The following is an 11,691-nucleotide window of genomic DNA, read 5'->3' as shown; positions in this document are numbered from 1 at the left end:
GTGAATACATTTGGAGGCAACATTATAAGCCCCAATCTTTCTCTGTGTCTGATTAAAACTTCATAACCACAAGTATTGCGTGAGTGTTAGCAACTGTAGAAGACTATATGATGGTTGAGTATGTGAAGTTTGCTAAATCAAAGCTCTGACATAGACTCTTCCTGAAAGTAAGATGAATTGCAATTGTTTTGATGACTAAGAATGAAGTTTGCTAGCTTTCAAGAAGTTTATGGTCTATGCTTTAACATGTAAATTTCTTGTTACTTATTCGTGAGAAGTTTTATGAGATGGACTACTATTATGACATATAATGATGCTAGTAAAGGTGATTGAAATTATCATTGATCAAACTTGTGCACCTCTAGCATTCACACTTCGTAAATTCTTTCTTTATCATTTACCTACTCGAGGACGAGTAGGAATTAAGCTTGGGGATGCTTGATACGTCTCCAACGTATCTATAATTTATGAAGCATTCATGCTATTTTACTATGTGTTTTGAATGATTATGGGCTTTATTATACACTTTTATATTACTTTTGGGACTAACCTATTAACTGGAGGCCCAGCCCATATTGTTGTTTTATTGCCTGTTTCAGTATTTCAAAGATAAGGAATATCAAATGGAGTCCAAACGGAATGAAACCTTCAGCATCGTGATTTTTTGGAAGAATATCATCCTGGAGGCTTGGAGATCAAGTCAGAAGATCCTCGAGGAGCCCAGGAGATAGGGGGCTCCCCCCCTACAGGGCGCGGCCCCCTGTCTTGTGGACCCCTCAAGCACCCCCCGACCGACTTCTTTCGCCTATATATTCCCTCGTACCCTAAAAACATCGAAAATCAAGATAGATTGGGAGTTCCGCCGCCGCAAGCCTATGTAGCCACCAAAAACCTCTCGGGAGCCCTTCCCGGCACCCTGCCGGAGGGGGAATCCTTCACCGGTGGCCATCTTCATCATCCCGGCGCTCTCCATGAGGGAGTAGTTCACCCTCTGGGCTGAGGGTATATACCAGTAGCTATGTGTTTGATCTCTCTTTCTCGTGTTCTTTCTCGTGTTCCCTCTATGGCACGATCTTGATGTATCCCGAGCTTTGCTATTATAGTTGGATCTTATGATGTTTCTCCCCCTCTACTCTCTTGTGATGAATTGAGTTTCCCCTTTGAAATTACCTTATCGGATTGAGTCTTTTATGAGAACACTTGATGTATGTCTTGCCGTGCTTATCTATGGTGACAATGGGATATCATGTGCCACTTGATGTATGGGTTCCACCCATGAACCTATGCATAGGGGTTGGCACACGTTCTTGACTCTCCGGTAGAAACTTTGGGGCACTCTTTGAAGTACTTTGTGTTGGTTGAATAGATGAATCTAAGATTGTGTGATGCATATTGTATAATCATGCCCACGGATACTTGAGGTGACAATGGAGTATCTAGGTGACATTAGGGTTTTGGTTGATTTGTGTCTTAAGGTGTTATTCTAGTATGAACTCTTGAATAGATTGATCCAAAAGAATAACTTTGAGGTTGTTTCGTACCCTACCATAATCTCTTCATTTGTTCTCCGCTATTAGTGGCTTTGGAGTGACTCTTTGCTGCATGTTGAGGGCTTGTTATATGATCTATCTATGTTATTATTGTTGAGAGAACTTGCACTAGTGAAAGTATGAACCCTAGGCCTTATTTTCTATCATTGCAATACCGTTTAGGCTCACTTTTATCACTTCAGATTACAAAAACCTTTATCTACTATCTATTTTGCACTTGTATCACCATCTCTTCGCCGAACTAGTGCACCTATACAATTTACCATTGTATTGGGTGTGTTGGGGACACAAGAGACTCTTTGCTATTTGGTTGCAGGGTTGTTTGAGAGAGACTATCTTCATCCTACGCCTCCTACGGATTGATAAACCTTAGGTCATCCACTTGAGGGAAATTTTCTACTGTCCTACAAACATGTGCACTTGCAGACCCAACAACGTCTACAAGAAGAAGGTTGTGTAGTAGACATCGGCCACCACAGCTGTCGGTGTCAAAACCGGCGGATCTCTGGTAGGGGGTCCCGAACTGTGCGTCTAAGGCTAATGGTAATAGGAGGGGAAACATGATGTTTACCCAGGTTCGGGCCCTCTCGATGGAGGTAATACCCTACTTCCTGCTTGATTGATCTCGATGATATGAGTATTACAAGAGTTGATCTACCACGAGATCGTAGAGGCTAAACCCTAGAAGCTAGCCTATGATTATGATTGTTCTTGTCCTACGAACTAAATTCTCCGGTTTATATAGACACCGGAGGGGGCTAGGGTTATACAGAGTCGGTTATAGAGGAGGAGATCTACATATCCGAATCACCAAGCTTGCCTTCCACACAAAGGAGAGTCCCATCCGGACACGGGACGAAGTCTTCAATCTTGTATCTTCATAGCCCAACAGTCCGACCAAAGTATATAGTCCGGCTATCCGAGGACCCCCTAATCCAGGACTCCCTCAGTAGCCCTTGAACCAGGCTTCAATGACGATGAGTCCGGCGCGCAAATTGTCTTCGGCATTGCAAGGTGGGTTCCTTCTCCGAATACTCCACAGAAGATCTTGAATACGAGGATCGTGTCTGGCTCTGCAAAATAATTTCGACATACCATCGTAGAGAACATAATTTTTCACGAATTGAATCTGCTGACAATCGTTCATAACATGACATCACCCCGTGGTCTGGCCATTATTCGAACCGTTTTCTTCCCGCCTACCATTGCGTATTGCGAGGCGGTTTTCTAGGCACGTCTTGTCGAAGCAGAGATCACGTCCCCTTATCACGGGATTCTCATCAATACGGGTACGGGTAACCCAACCGTGCCATCAATCGTGGCGCTTGGGGAACAAGCGGGTTTTACCAGGCAAGTGGGGAGGCGCACAGTTTCTACCGCCTTTATAAAGAGACAACGACTCTTCTTTTTCACCCACGCCTTCTTCTCCCTCTGCTCATCCATTCCCTTTCGCTCGGGCCCTAGTGCCCAAACGTTCGTCTTCTCCACCAAAAGAGGTCTTCCGAAAATGTCCGGATCCGGAGCAGGAGGCAAATGGATGGCCTCTACCGTCCGGGAGAAGGATATCAAAAAGCTTCGGGAGGCCAGGTACCTAGCCAAGAAAATCGGCCACCGTCTCCCGACGGCGGGGCAGATTATCCCCACTCCGGAACCCCACGAGAGGGTTGTATTCCTCCCTCCTTTTGTCCATGGGCTAGGGTTTCCCCTCCACCCATTCATTCGTGGCATCATGTATTATTATGGGATCGATTTTCATGATCTATCCCCTAATTCCTTCCTCAACATCTCGACGTTTATTGTCGTGTGTGAGGCCTTTCTCCACATCTCGCCACACTTCCACGTACGGCTGAAGATTTTCAATGTGAAGCCCAAGGTAGTGAACGGCGAGCACGCCGAGTGCGGAGGAGCCATGGTGAGCAAGATGCCCAAGGTCACATGGCCAACATGCACTTTCAATGATTCCGTCAAGGAGTGGAAGCAGCAGTCGTTTTACATCACTGAGCCGCGTGGCAAAAAGTGGGCTGCTACTCCCGAATTCCGATCCGGAGCCCTCCTGCGGCTTACGTCCTGGCCTAAGAACGGCTTGAACTGGTCTTCGTCCGACGAACTGTCGGTACTCCAGACACGCGTCAAGGATATGGAAGACAAGAACATCAAGCTTGTCAATGTAGTCCAGGTGATGTTAGTTCGTCGGATTCTTCCTTGTCAGCACCGGGCTTGCAATTTATGGGAATACGACCCGGCCAAGCACCAGACCCTACGGGAGCTCTATGGTTCCTAGCATGAGGACATCTGGAAGGTGTTTTTTAAGTCCAGCAAGTCATGGACGGACTCCGTCGAGGACTGTGGGTACAAACTGTCCCACCCTGCAAGTTCGGTAAGTCACGCTATGTCTGGCAATTCATATGTTTCATTCGCATATCTTGAGGAAGATTCTTAATGTCCTTTCCACAATTATCCTAGGGCTGGACGAAGAAGGCGGGACGGATCTACTGTCCAGCCCCACTGCCTGAAGAATCGGTCGGCCCACTTCTGACGAAGATGCTGGTCCCGGCGCCTTACAAGGCGCCGAAGAAGAAGGCCGAGAAAGAGGCCAAGGAGACAAGGGGCAGCCTTCGTCGCCGTGGCGCTTCAGACACAAAATCCGAAGACTCTAATGCCCATTCTTCCTCCGAAGAGGACGAGGAGGAGGAAGAAGATGAATCCCCCGCGGGAAAAAAAAGAAAAGGACGGCCTCCTCATCCTTGGAGGACGAATCTCCTAAGAGGGGAAAGACCCCCCCTTCCAGAGGCGTTTACCACCGCTGTCGATAGCAGCCCGGAGTGGGATCCCAGGGTTCAGCCCCTGGTGAACTCGTGAGTATACAAATCCCAAACTCGTTTATGCGCCTAGGCTCATTATGGCATAATACTTTAATCTGAGCCATACTTTTTGTAGTCCAGCGAGGTCCCGCACCGAACAATCCTCGTCGGTGGATTCGCTGGGTTTGGATGCTATAGAGAGCGAGACACCCCCGAAGGTCCCTACCCCCGAACATGTGAATGACACCGAGATGTCGCCCTAGAAGGACCCAGACCAAAGAGGGGGGAAGATCGTAAAGGCGGTGCCAAGAGGCCAAACTTCAGGGGCCGGACATATGGGAGCGAAGGCTCCCATGAGCGTCGTCGGCGGGGGTGGTCTCGAATTCGGCCCCCAGCCAGACACAGTCCCGGAGATCTCTAAGGCTCCAGAATTAGGCAGGCGGCCTCCCTCGGCTGGGAGGGGTGTGCCTGCTCCACCGGCAACCTCTGTCCAACCAGTGGTGCCGGATACCTTATCGACGGTGCTAAAAGGTGCTGCCATCGTTGAAGAACACCATGCCCTTATGGGTGCGGTGATTGAGAAGATTCAGTCCGCTGAGAGTGGACTGAATGAATCCTATATCAGCCTTATAAAAGGCTTTGAGGTATGTTTTATGAGGTTTGAAGATTGTCATAGTATGGATAGTAGCCCCTGATACACTATTCGGTGAAAGAAAGAACCAGACAGAGGATCAAATTTATGTTCGCAGGAGACTCGGTTGATGACATTTATTGCTCTTATTTTGTAAGCAGGTGTCTGTAGCGACTGCGACCTCTCATACTGCAGAAGCATCCAGACTAAAGCAGAGTCTGGAGCAGGCCAAAGAAGAACTTGGCCGAGTACATAAGCAGTTGGAGGATACTCAAGGTATGCAAAAAAACCTGTTCATTCAGCACAAATGAATAAGAGTGCTTGATGAAAATATTTTTGTAGTGTGCTCTAGGGGAGATGGCCGAAATTGAGGCTCTTAAGAAGGTTGTGGCCGAAGCCGAGAAGAAGGCAGCCGCGGAGCAGGCGCTGCGTGAAAAGCATGAGGCCAGGGTTATTGAAGCTGAGCAAGAGCTTCAGGATGCCGTGAAGAAAAGCGAGGCTTTGGAGCAAAGTTTGTCAGGGAAAGAATCCGAACTCGCCCAAGCGCGCCAAGTCGCCAATGATGCCCGGGAGAAAGCCCAAGGTGCTCTGAAGGAAATTCAGAAGGCGAGGAAGATTGCGGCTGGTAAGGCTTTTTCTATACAAAGTGGTCTCTTTTGTTTTTGAAAGGAGAAAATCAAGTTGATAATTTGAATTCTGATTTCTCCAGGGGCATTTGTGGAGCTGCCACGCAGCATATCTGATGCCGCCCAATTTTACCGAGCCGACAAAAAGAAGACTGCAGAGAAACTCTTCTGGTCGCAGTATTTGGCGCCGAATTATCCGGTGCCATTTGCCGATCAGCTGAAACAGCTGATCGAACTACATAAGGAGGCCGAACTATCCATGAAGGATTTGATTGTCTGGCTATGGCCCGCCGAGCCAATTCCAAGCAGTTACTTCGGGCTCATGAAGCAGCTTGTGAGTGCTTGCCCTCGACTCAAAGTCATCATGTGGTCGGTCTATATGGAGGGTGTGCGAATGGCCTTCGCCCGCACAAAAGTGCACTGGGGAAAGCTGGATGCAGAAAAGCTGATGACCGAGGGACTGCCGGAGGGGAAGGAGCACCACAAGCCCGAATTATATTATGATAGTGTCCTGAAAGGAGCCCGCCTTGTGGTAGAGCAATGCACCAAAGACATTGTATTTCCATGAAGAGAGTCATGTTATCCTTTGTAAGGCAGAACAAGGTCACTTTTATTATTTATTGCCTGTTATGTGAAAGTTTTTCCTCCTGTGCGGGCATTTCATATATATTAATCTTGAGAGTTGGCCAGTCGTCGGCTTCTGCCCCCATGTAGGAAGTATGGGGGTGTTCAGGATAAACCTGAACACTCTTTATCCCATTTTTGGGTCCTTGAAGGAGGTGTCCAGCACAACGAACCAGTCAATTAGACTATAGGGCTTTATCACTCTCACGTAGCCATAGGAGTTTGACGAAAGGAAGGTAGGCGCAACCCCAGGTGTTTGGAAGACCGCCCAAGGGGCTCTATAAGCACATGGTTGGAAAAAAACCGATCCATCGCACGCTGCATTAGTTATGGCATTATGCGGAATAAATCCTTAAGGATTTTACAACCTCTCGAACAGCTGACCAGCTCTCACCGTATCATGACAGTCAGTTTTCGGCTTTCTCTACTGAGGTGCTCGTCCGGAAGAACCAGGACACAATCGCAGTAGTTCTCCTAGCGCTACCTTAGCCGATATAGCGGAACGTAAGGTACCCAAACATGGGTGCCGGACAAACCCAACTATTGACCCAAGACATGATTCGGAGCTGATGCATATAATGCTATAAGTTCGGGGTGCCGAGCGACCGCGAAGGTGGTCGGACTTTATTGCCATATTATGGGTATAGTGAAGCCCCTGGTGTATTAAGGCATAACACGATGTACGGATGCCGTTATGACGAAAGGTGTCAATAAGAAATGATAGCAGATAAGCGTCATATAAATCTACATGGTGTATTCGAGTAATATGTCGATGCGTATGAGTACAAGTGATGTTTATAAAAAGAAGTATGACAGCGGAACCTGCTGAGACCAGGCGGGAAGAAGCTGTGTGCGGATCCGGAGTGTATCCGGATTGTCTTTGAGGGGAATATCTAAGGATTCCCTTGCGCTTCCGAGTTGATTCCGTGTCGCCAGTCCAGTCCTGCAGAAAAGGGAACCTCCAAAGGAAATGCGAGAAATATTTGTGTGCCACGGAGCGGTTAAGCCGTGGAATGTGGCCCTTCCCAGCTTTTGTCGGAGTATTTAATTGAGCTCTGGTCAAGCCGAGCTATCATGCCGCGAAGTAGTTCGGACTCCTTTATCAGTGTCCGGGAGCTTGGCCGTCTACTCAAGGTTCGATTGAAAGGTGCCACTCGCTGCATCTGCTGTTAAAGCGGCGGTATACTCTTTGGCACCGAGGTGGAGTTAGGCTTTGCCCTTAACTGTGATCACGCCACACGGGCCGGGCATTTTAAGCTTACCGTAGGCATAGTGTGGTACCGCGTTAAATCGAGCCAACGCAGTTCGCCCCAACAGTGCATGATAATTATTGTGAAAGGGGACGATGTCGAAGACTAACTCATCGGTACGGTAATTATAAGACTACCTCCAGAGTGATGGAGCCTATACAACTGGCCTCCCCACCTGGTATAACACCTTTAAAGGAGGTTTTAGTGGGTTTGATCATCGAACGATCGATACCCATCTGGCGCACTATGTCCTTGTACAACAGGTTTAGACTGCTACCTCCATCCATAAGGACTCGTGTGAGGTGGAACCCGCAAATTATTGGGTCGAGGATAAGTTCGGCTTACTTACCCTGGTTGGTATTGGCCGGACAATCTGTACGATCGAAGGTGATCGGCCATAGTTTGTATTGTGGGGCGACTTGCTTCATTAAGTCGACATCCCGAAAAGTACACGTTTCCCGTCTGGGGATGTGGATGGCGTTTATCATGTTCACCATTTTGATTTGCGGGGGAAATTTCTTTTGCCCTCTTTTGTTTGGTGATATGGGCTCCTTGTCTTCTGTATCGCTTTGAGACCCCTTCTCCTTGTTTTCAGCACCTGACATGCCGGCTTGTTTGAAGACCCAACATTCTCGGTTGGTATGATTGGCTGCAATTCCTGGGGTACCATGAATTTGGCATGGGCGGTTAAGTATGTGGCCCAGACTGGGCGGGCCCGAATTGTTCTTTTGAAATGGCTTTTTCCGCTGACCGGACTTAGAGCCATGGAATCTGGCATTGACTGCCGTGTCTTTGGCGTCATCACTATTTTTGTGACACTTGTGTTTGTTGCGTCGAGGTTTACCGTTGCTATCTCCGGCCTCTGATGTGCCAGGATTGTTTGCTGTGTTGTTGCTACGAGCCAACCAGCTATCTTCGCCCGCACAAAAGCGGGTCATGAGTGTTGTGAGGGCTGCCATTGATTTTGGCTTATCTTGGCCGAGGTGTCGGGCGAGCCACTCATCGCGGATGTTATGCTTGAAGGCCGCTAGGGCTTCTCCATCCAGACAGTCGACGATTTGGTTCTTTTTAGTTAGGAACCGAGTCCAAGATTTTATGGTTGACTCTCCGGGCTATTGGGTTATGTGACTTAAGTCATCAGCGTCTGGAGGGCGCACATAAGTGCCCTGGAAGTTTTCAAGGAATGTGTCCTCCAGGTTCTCCCAACTGCCAATGGAGTTTACCGGCAGGCTATTCAGCCAATGCCGACCTGGTCCCCTGAGCTTAGGTGGGAGGTACTTGATGGCATGTAGGTCGTCGCTGCGGGCCATGTGAATGTGGAGAAGGAAATCTTCAATCCATACCGCAGGGTCTGTTGTGCCATTGTATGATTCAATGTTTACGGGTTTAAACCCTTATGGGAATTCATGATCCATTACTTCATCGGTGAAGCATAGGGAGCGTGTGGCGCCTCGATGCCTGGCTACATCACGATGCAGTTCGAATGAGACTGGTCTATTGTATTTGGCCCAGCCGGACTTGTTTTTAGTGTATCCGGCGCGACGATCATCCTCACGTGTTGTGGCACGCCCCTGTGATCCGTAGATCGATCTTGACTGTCCTGCTTTGTTTTCCAGTATGTCTTGTAGGTCTTGCGTGTAGCCCCGAGCCGTAGTGTATTGGCGGCGGGGTGCGGGCTGGTGTTCGGGCTGATACGCCGCTTTGTCTCATCCACAAGGTGGCCGGCCAGCCTCGTCATGCGCTGGTAGTGTAGGCTCTAGTGCCTCCTCCTCGAGTTGAGGTAGCAATCTGCGCTTTGGGTAACTTTTGGTTGGGCGCAAGAGTCTGTATTCCTCGGCTGCCAGGACCTTAGTCCATCTATCTATTAGCAGATCTTGATCAGTTTGAAGCTGCTGCTGTTTTTTCTTCAGGCTTTTTGCAGTGTTTATAAGCCGGCGCTTGAAGCGCTCCTGCTCGACGAGATCCTCAGGCACGACAAATTCTTTGTCGCCGAGGCTCACCTCATCTTCGGAGAGAGGCATGTAATTGTCGTCCTCTAATTCTCCATTTGTTGCCTGCTCCTTAGGGCTAGCTTGCCCATCCTTCTGCTCGGCCTGTTCTAAGTCAGGCTGGGCGGGATTGTTTTTGTCTTCGGCACCATCCAGATTGCTATCATCTCCCGTGTTGGTGCTGCTATTTCTATTATGGCGGGGCTTAGAGCGGCACCGATGACGTCGGTGCTTTGATTATTTCCCCAAGGGATTATCCTCCGTTTCCTCATCGCAGTTGTTTTCTTTGGGGGTGTCCACCATATATATATATCATATGATGAGGTGGTTGTCTAGCGCCCTGTGGGTGGCAGTTCCTGTTCTTCTCCTGCATCGTCGTCCAAACCGTCGATGTCTTCAGAGTCGAAGTCGAGTACGTCGGTAAGTCATCGATAGTGGCTATTAAGTGGGTGGTGGGTGGGTAGCGAATTTCTTCGTCGTCCGCATCCCACTCGAGCCAGACATAGTTCGACCAAGAGTCTCCTGATAAAGAGAGAGACCTCAATGAATTTAGCACATCACCCAAGGGTGAGTGTTGAAATATATTCACGGAGGTAAACTCCATGATCAGTGCCCAATCAGATTTGATAGGCACGGACGCACGCGGGTTGGAACCTAAGACCGGAGACGAGTCCGGGGGTCCGGTGACACACATCTCTTTGGAGGTGGAGTCTGTGTTTGGCTCCAACGCCGATGAGTGTGCGGCCTCGATGGCGGGGTCCATCCACCCGTCCTCGGATGGCGCGATCTGCTCCATATTAAGGGCCGGGGCAGCCGCAGGTGCAATATCCCAAACTCCGTCTGATGGCAGATCTAAGTCATGCATGTTGTGACTGTTCGGCGCTCCTGACGTAGGCTCGAACCCGTCGAAGATCAAGTCTTCACGTATGTCGGCAGTGTAGTTCAAGTTTCCAAACCTGACCTGATAGCCAGGGGCGTAGCTGTTGACCTGCTCCAGATGGCCAAGCGAGTCGGCCGGCAGTACGAAGCCGCCGAATACGAAGATCTGTTCGGGGAGGAAAACCTTGCCCTAGACCGCATTGTTACTGATGATTGAAGGAGCCATCAAGCCTTATCGCGACGACACAGTGGAACTCTCAATGAAAGCACCAATGTCGGTGTCAAAACCAGCGGATCTCGGGTAGGGGGTGCCGAACTGTGCGTCTAAGGCTAATGGTAACAGGAGGCAGGGGACATGATGTTTACCCAGCTTCGGGCCCTCTCGATGGATGTAATACCCTACTTCCTGCTTGATTGATCTTGATGATATGAGTATTACAAGAGTTCATCTACCACGAGATCATAGAGGCTAAACCCTAGAAGCTAGCCTATGATTATGATTGTTCTTGTCCTACGGACTAAACCCTCCAATTTATATAGACACCGGAGGGGGCTAGGTTTACACAGAATCGGTTACAGAGAAGGAGATCTACATATCCGAATCGCCAAGTTTGCCTTCCATGCAAAGGAGAGTCCCATTCGGACACGGGATGAAGTCTTCAATCTTGTATCTTCATAGCCCAACAGTCCGGCCAAAGTATATAGTCCGGCTGTCCGAGGACCCCCTAATCCAGGACTCCCTCAGCAGCCTTGTGCGAGATACTCTGAAGAGAGACAAACCCAGGCAGGCAGGCTCCATTGTATATAGTGGAGCGGACTACCTTTTTCTCCATAAAAATCGTTTTATCTGTGTACGTGCCATTGAGCAATATAACTTTATTTTAAAATAACGCGCCAATGCATCAAGTCGAACTTTGTTTCGTACACGTGTGGTACACGACCTCCGTCGGTAAACAACCGCTACACGCGTTCAAATTAGCACGTGGGCTGCCATTTCGTACAGAAATGAGCTCCACCGTGTACCCGCACGGGTGTGGCTGGGCACGAAGCTTGAGTTCATGCACGGTGCACCTATTCTCTTCTTGTATACATACACCACCTACATGGGTTGTGTGAGAGAGATACAAATGTAGATAGATATAGTGTGTGGGTTCGTGAGTATTTTGGGGGGGGGGGGGTCAATCAAAAAATGTAACATATGCAATGTCTGTGAAATAGAGTCCTTGACATATCATATATATAGAGGGGCGATCCACGAGAAGAGAGTGGGGGTATCATTGGCTTGAGGTGTCCATAGAATCGAAGAGAGGGATGATGTGTGTGTGCGCGCACGCGATCGATA

The sequence above is a fragment of the Triticum aestivum genome, chromosome 6B, assembly GCF_018294505.1.
Source record: "Triticum aestivum cultivar Chinese Spring chromosome 6B, IWGSC CS RefSeq v2.1, whole genome shotgun sequence".
NCBI lineage: Eukaryota > Viridiplantae > Streptophyta > Magnoliopsida > Poales > Poaceae > Triticum > Triticum aestivum.
Note: the sequence above shows the minus strand (reverse complement) of the source record.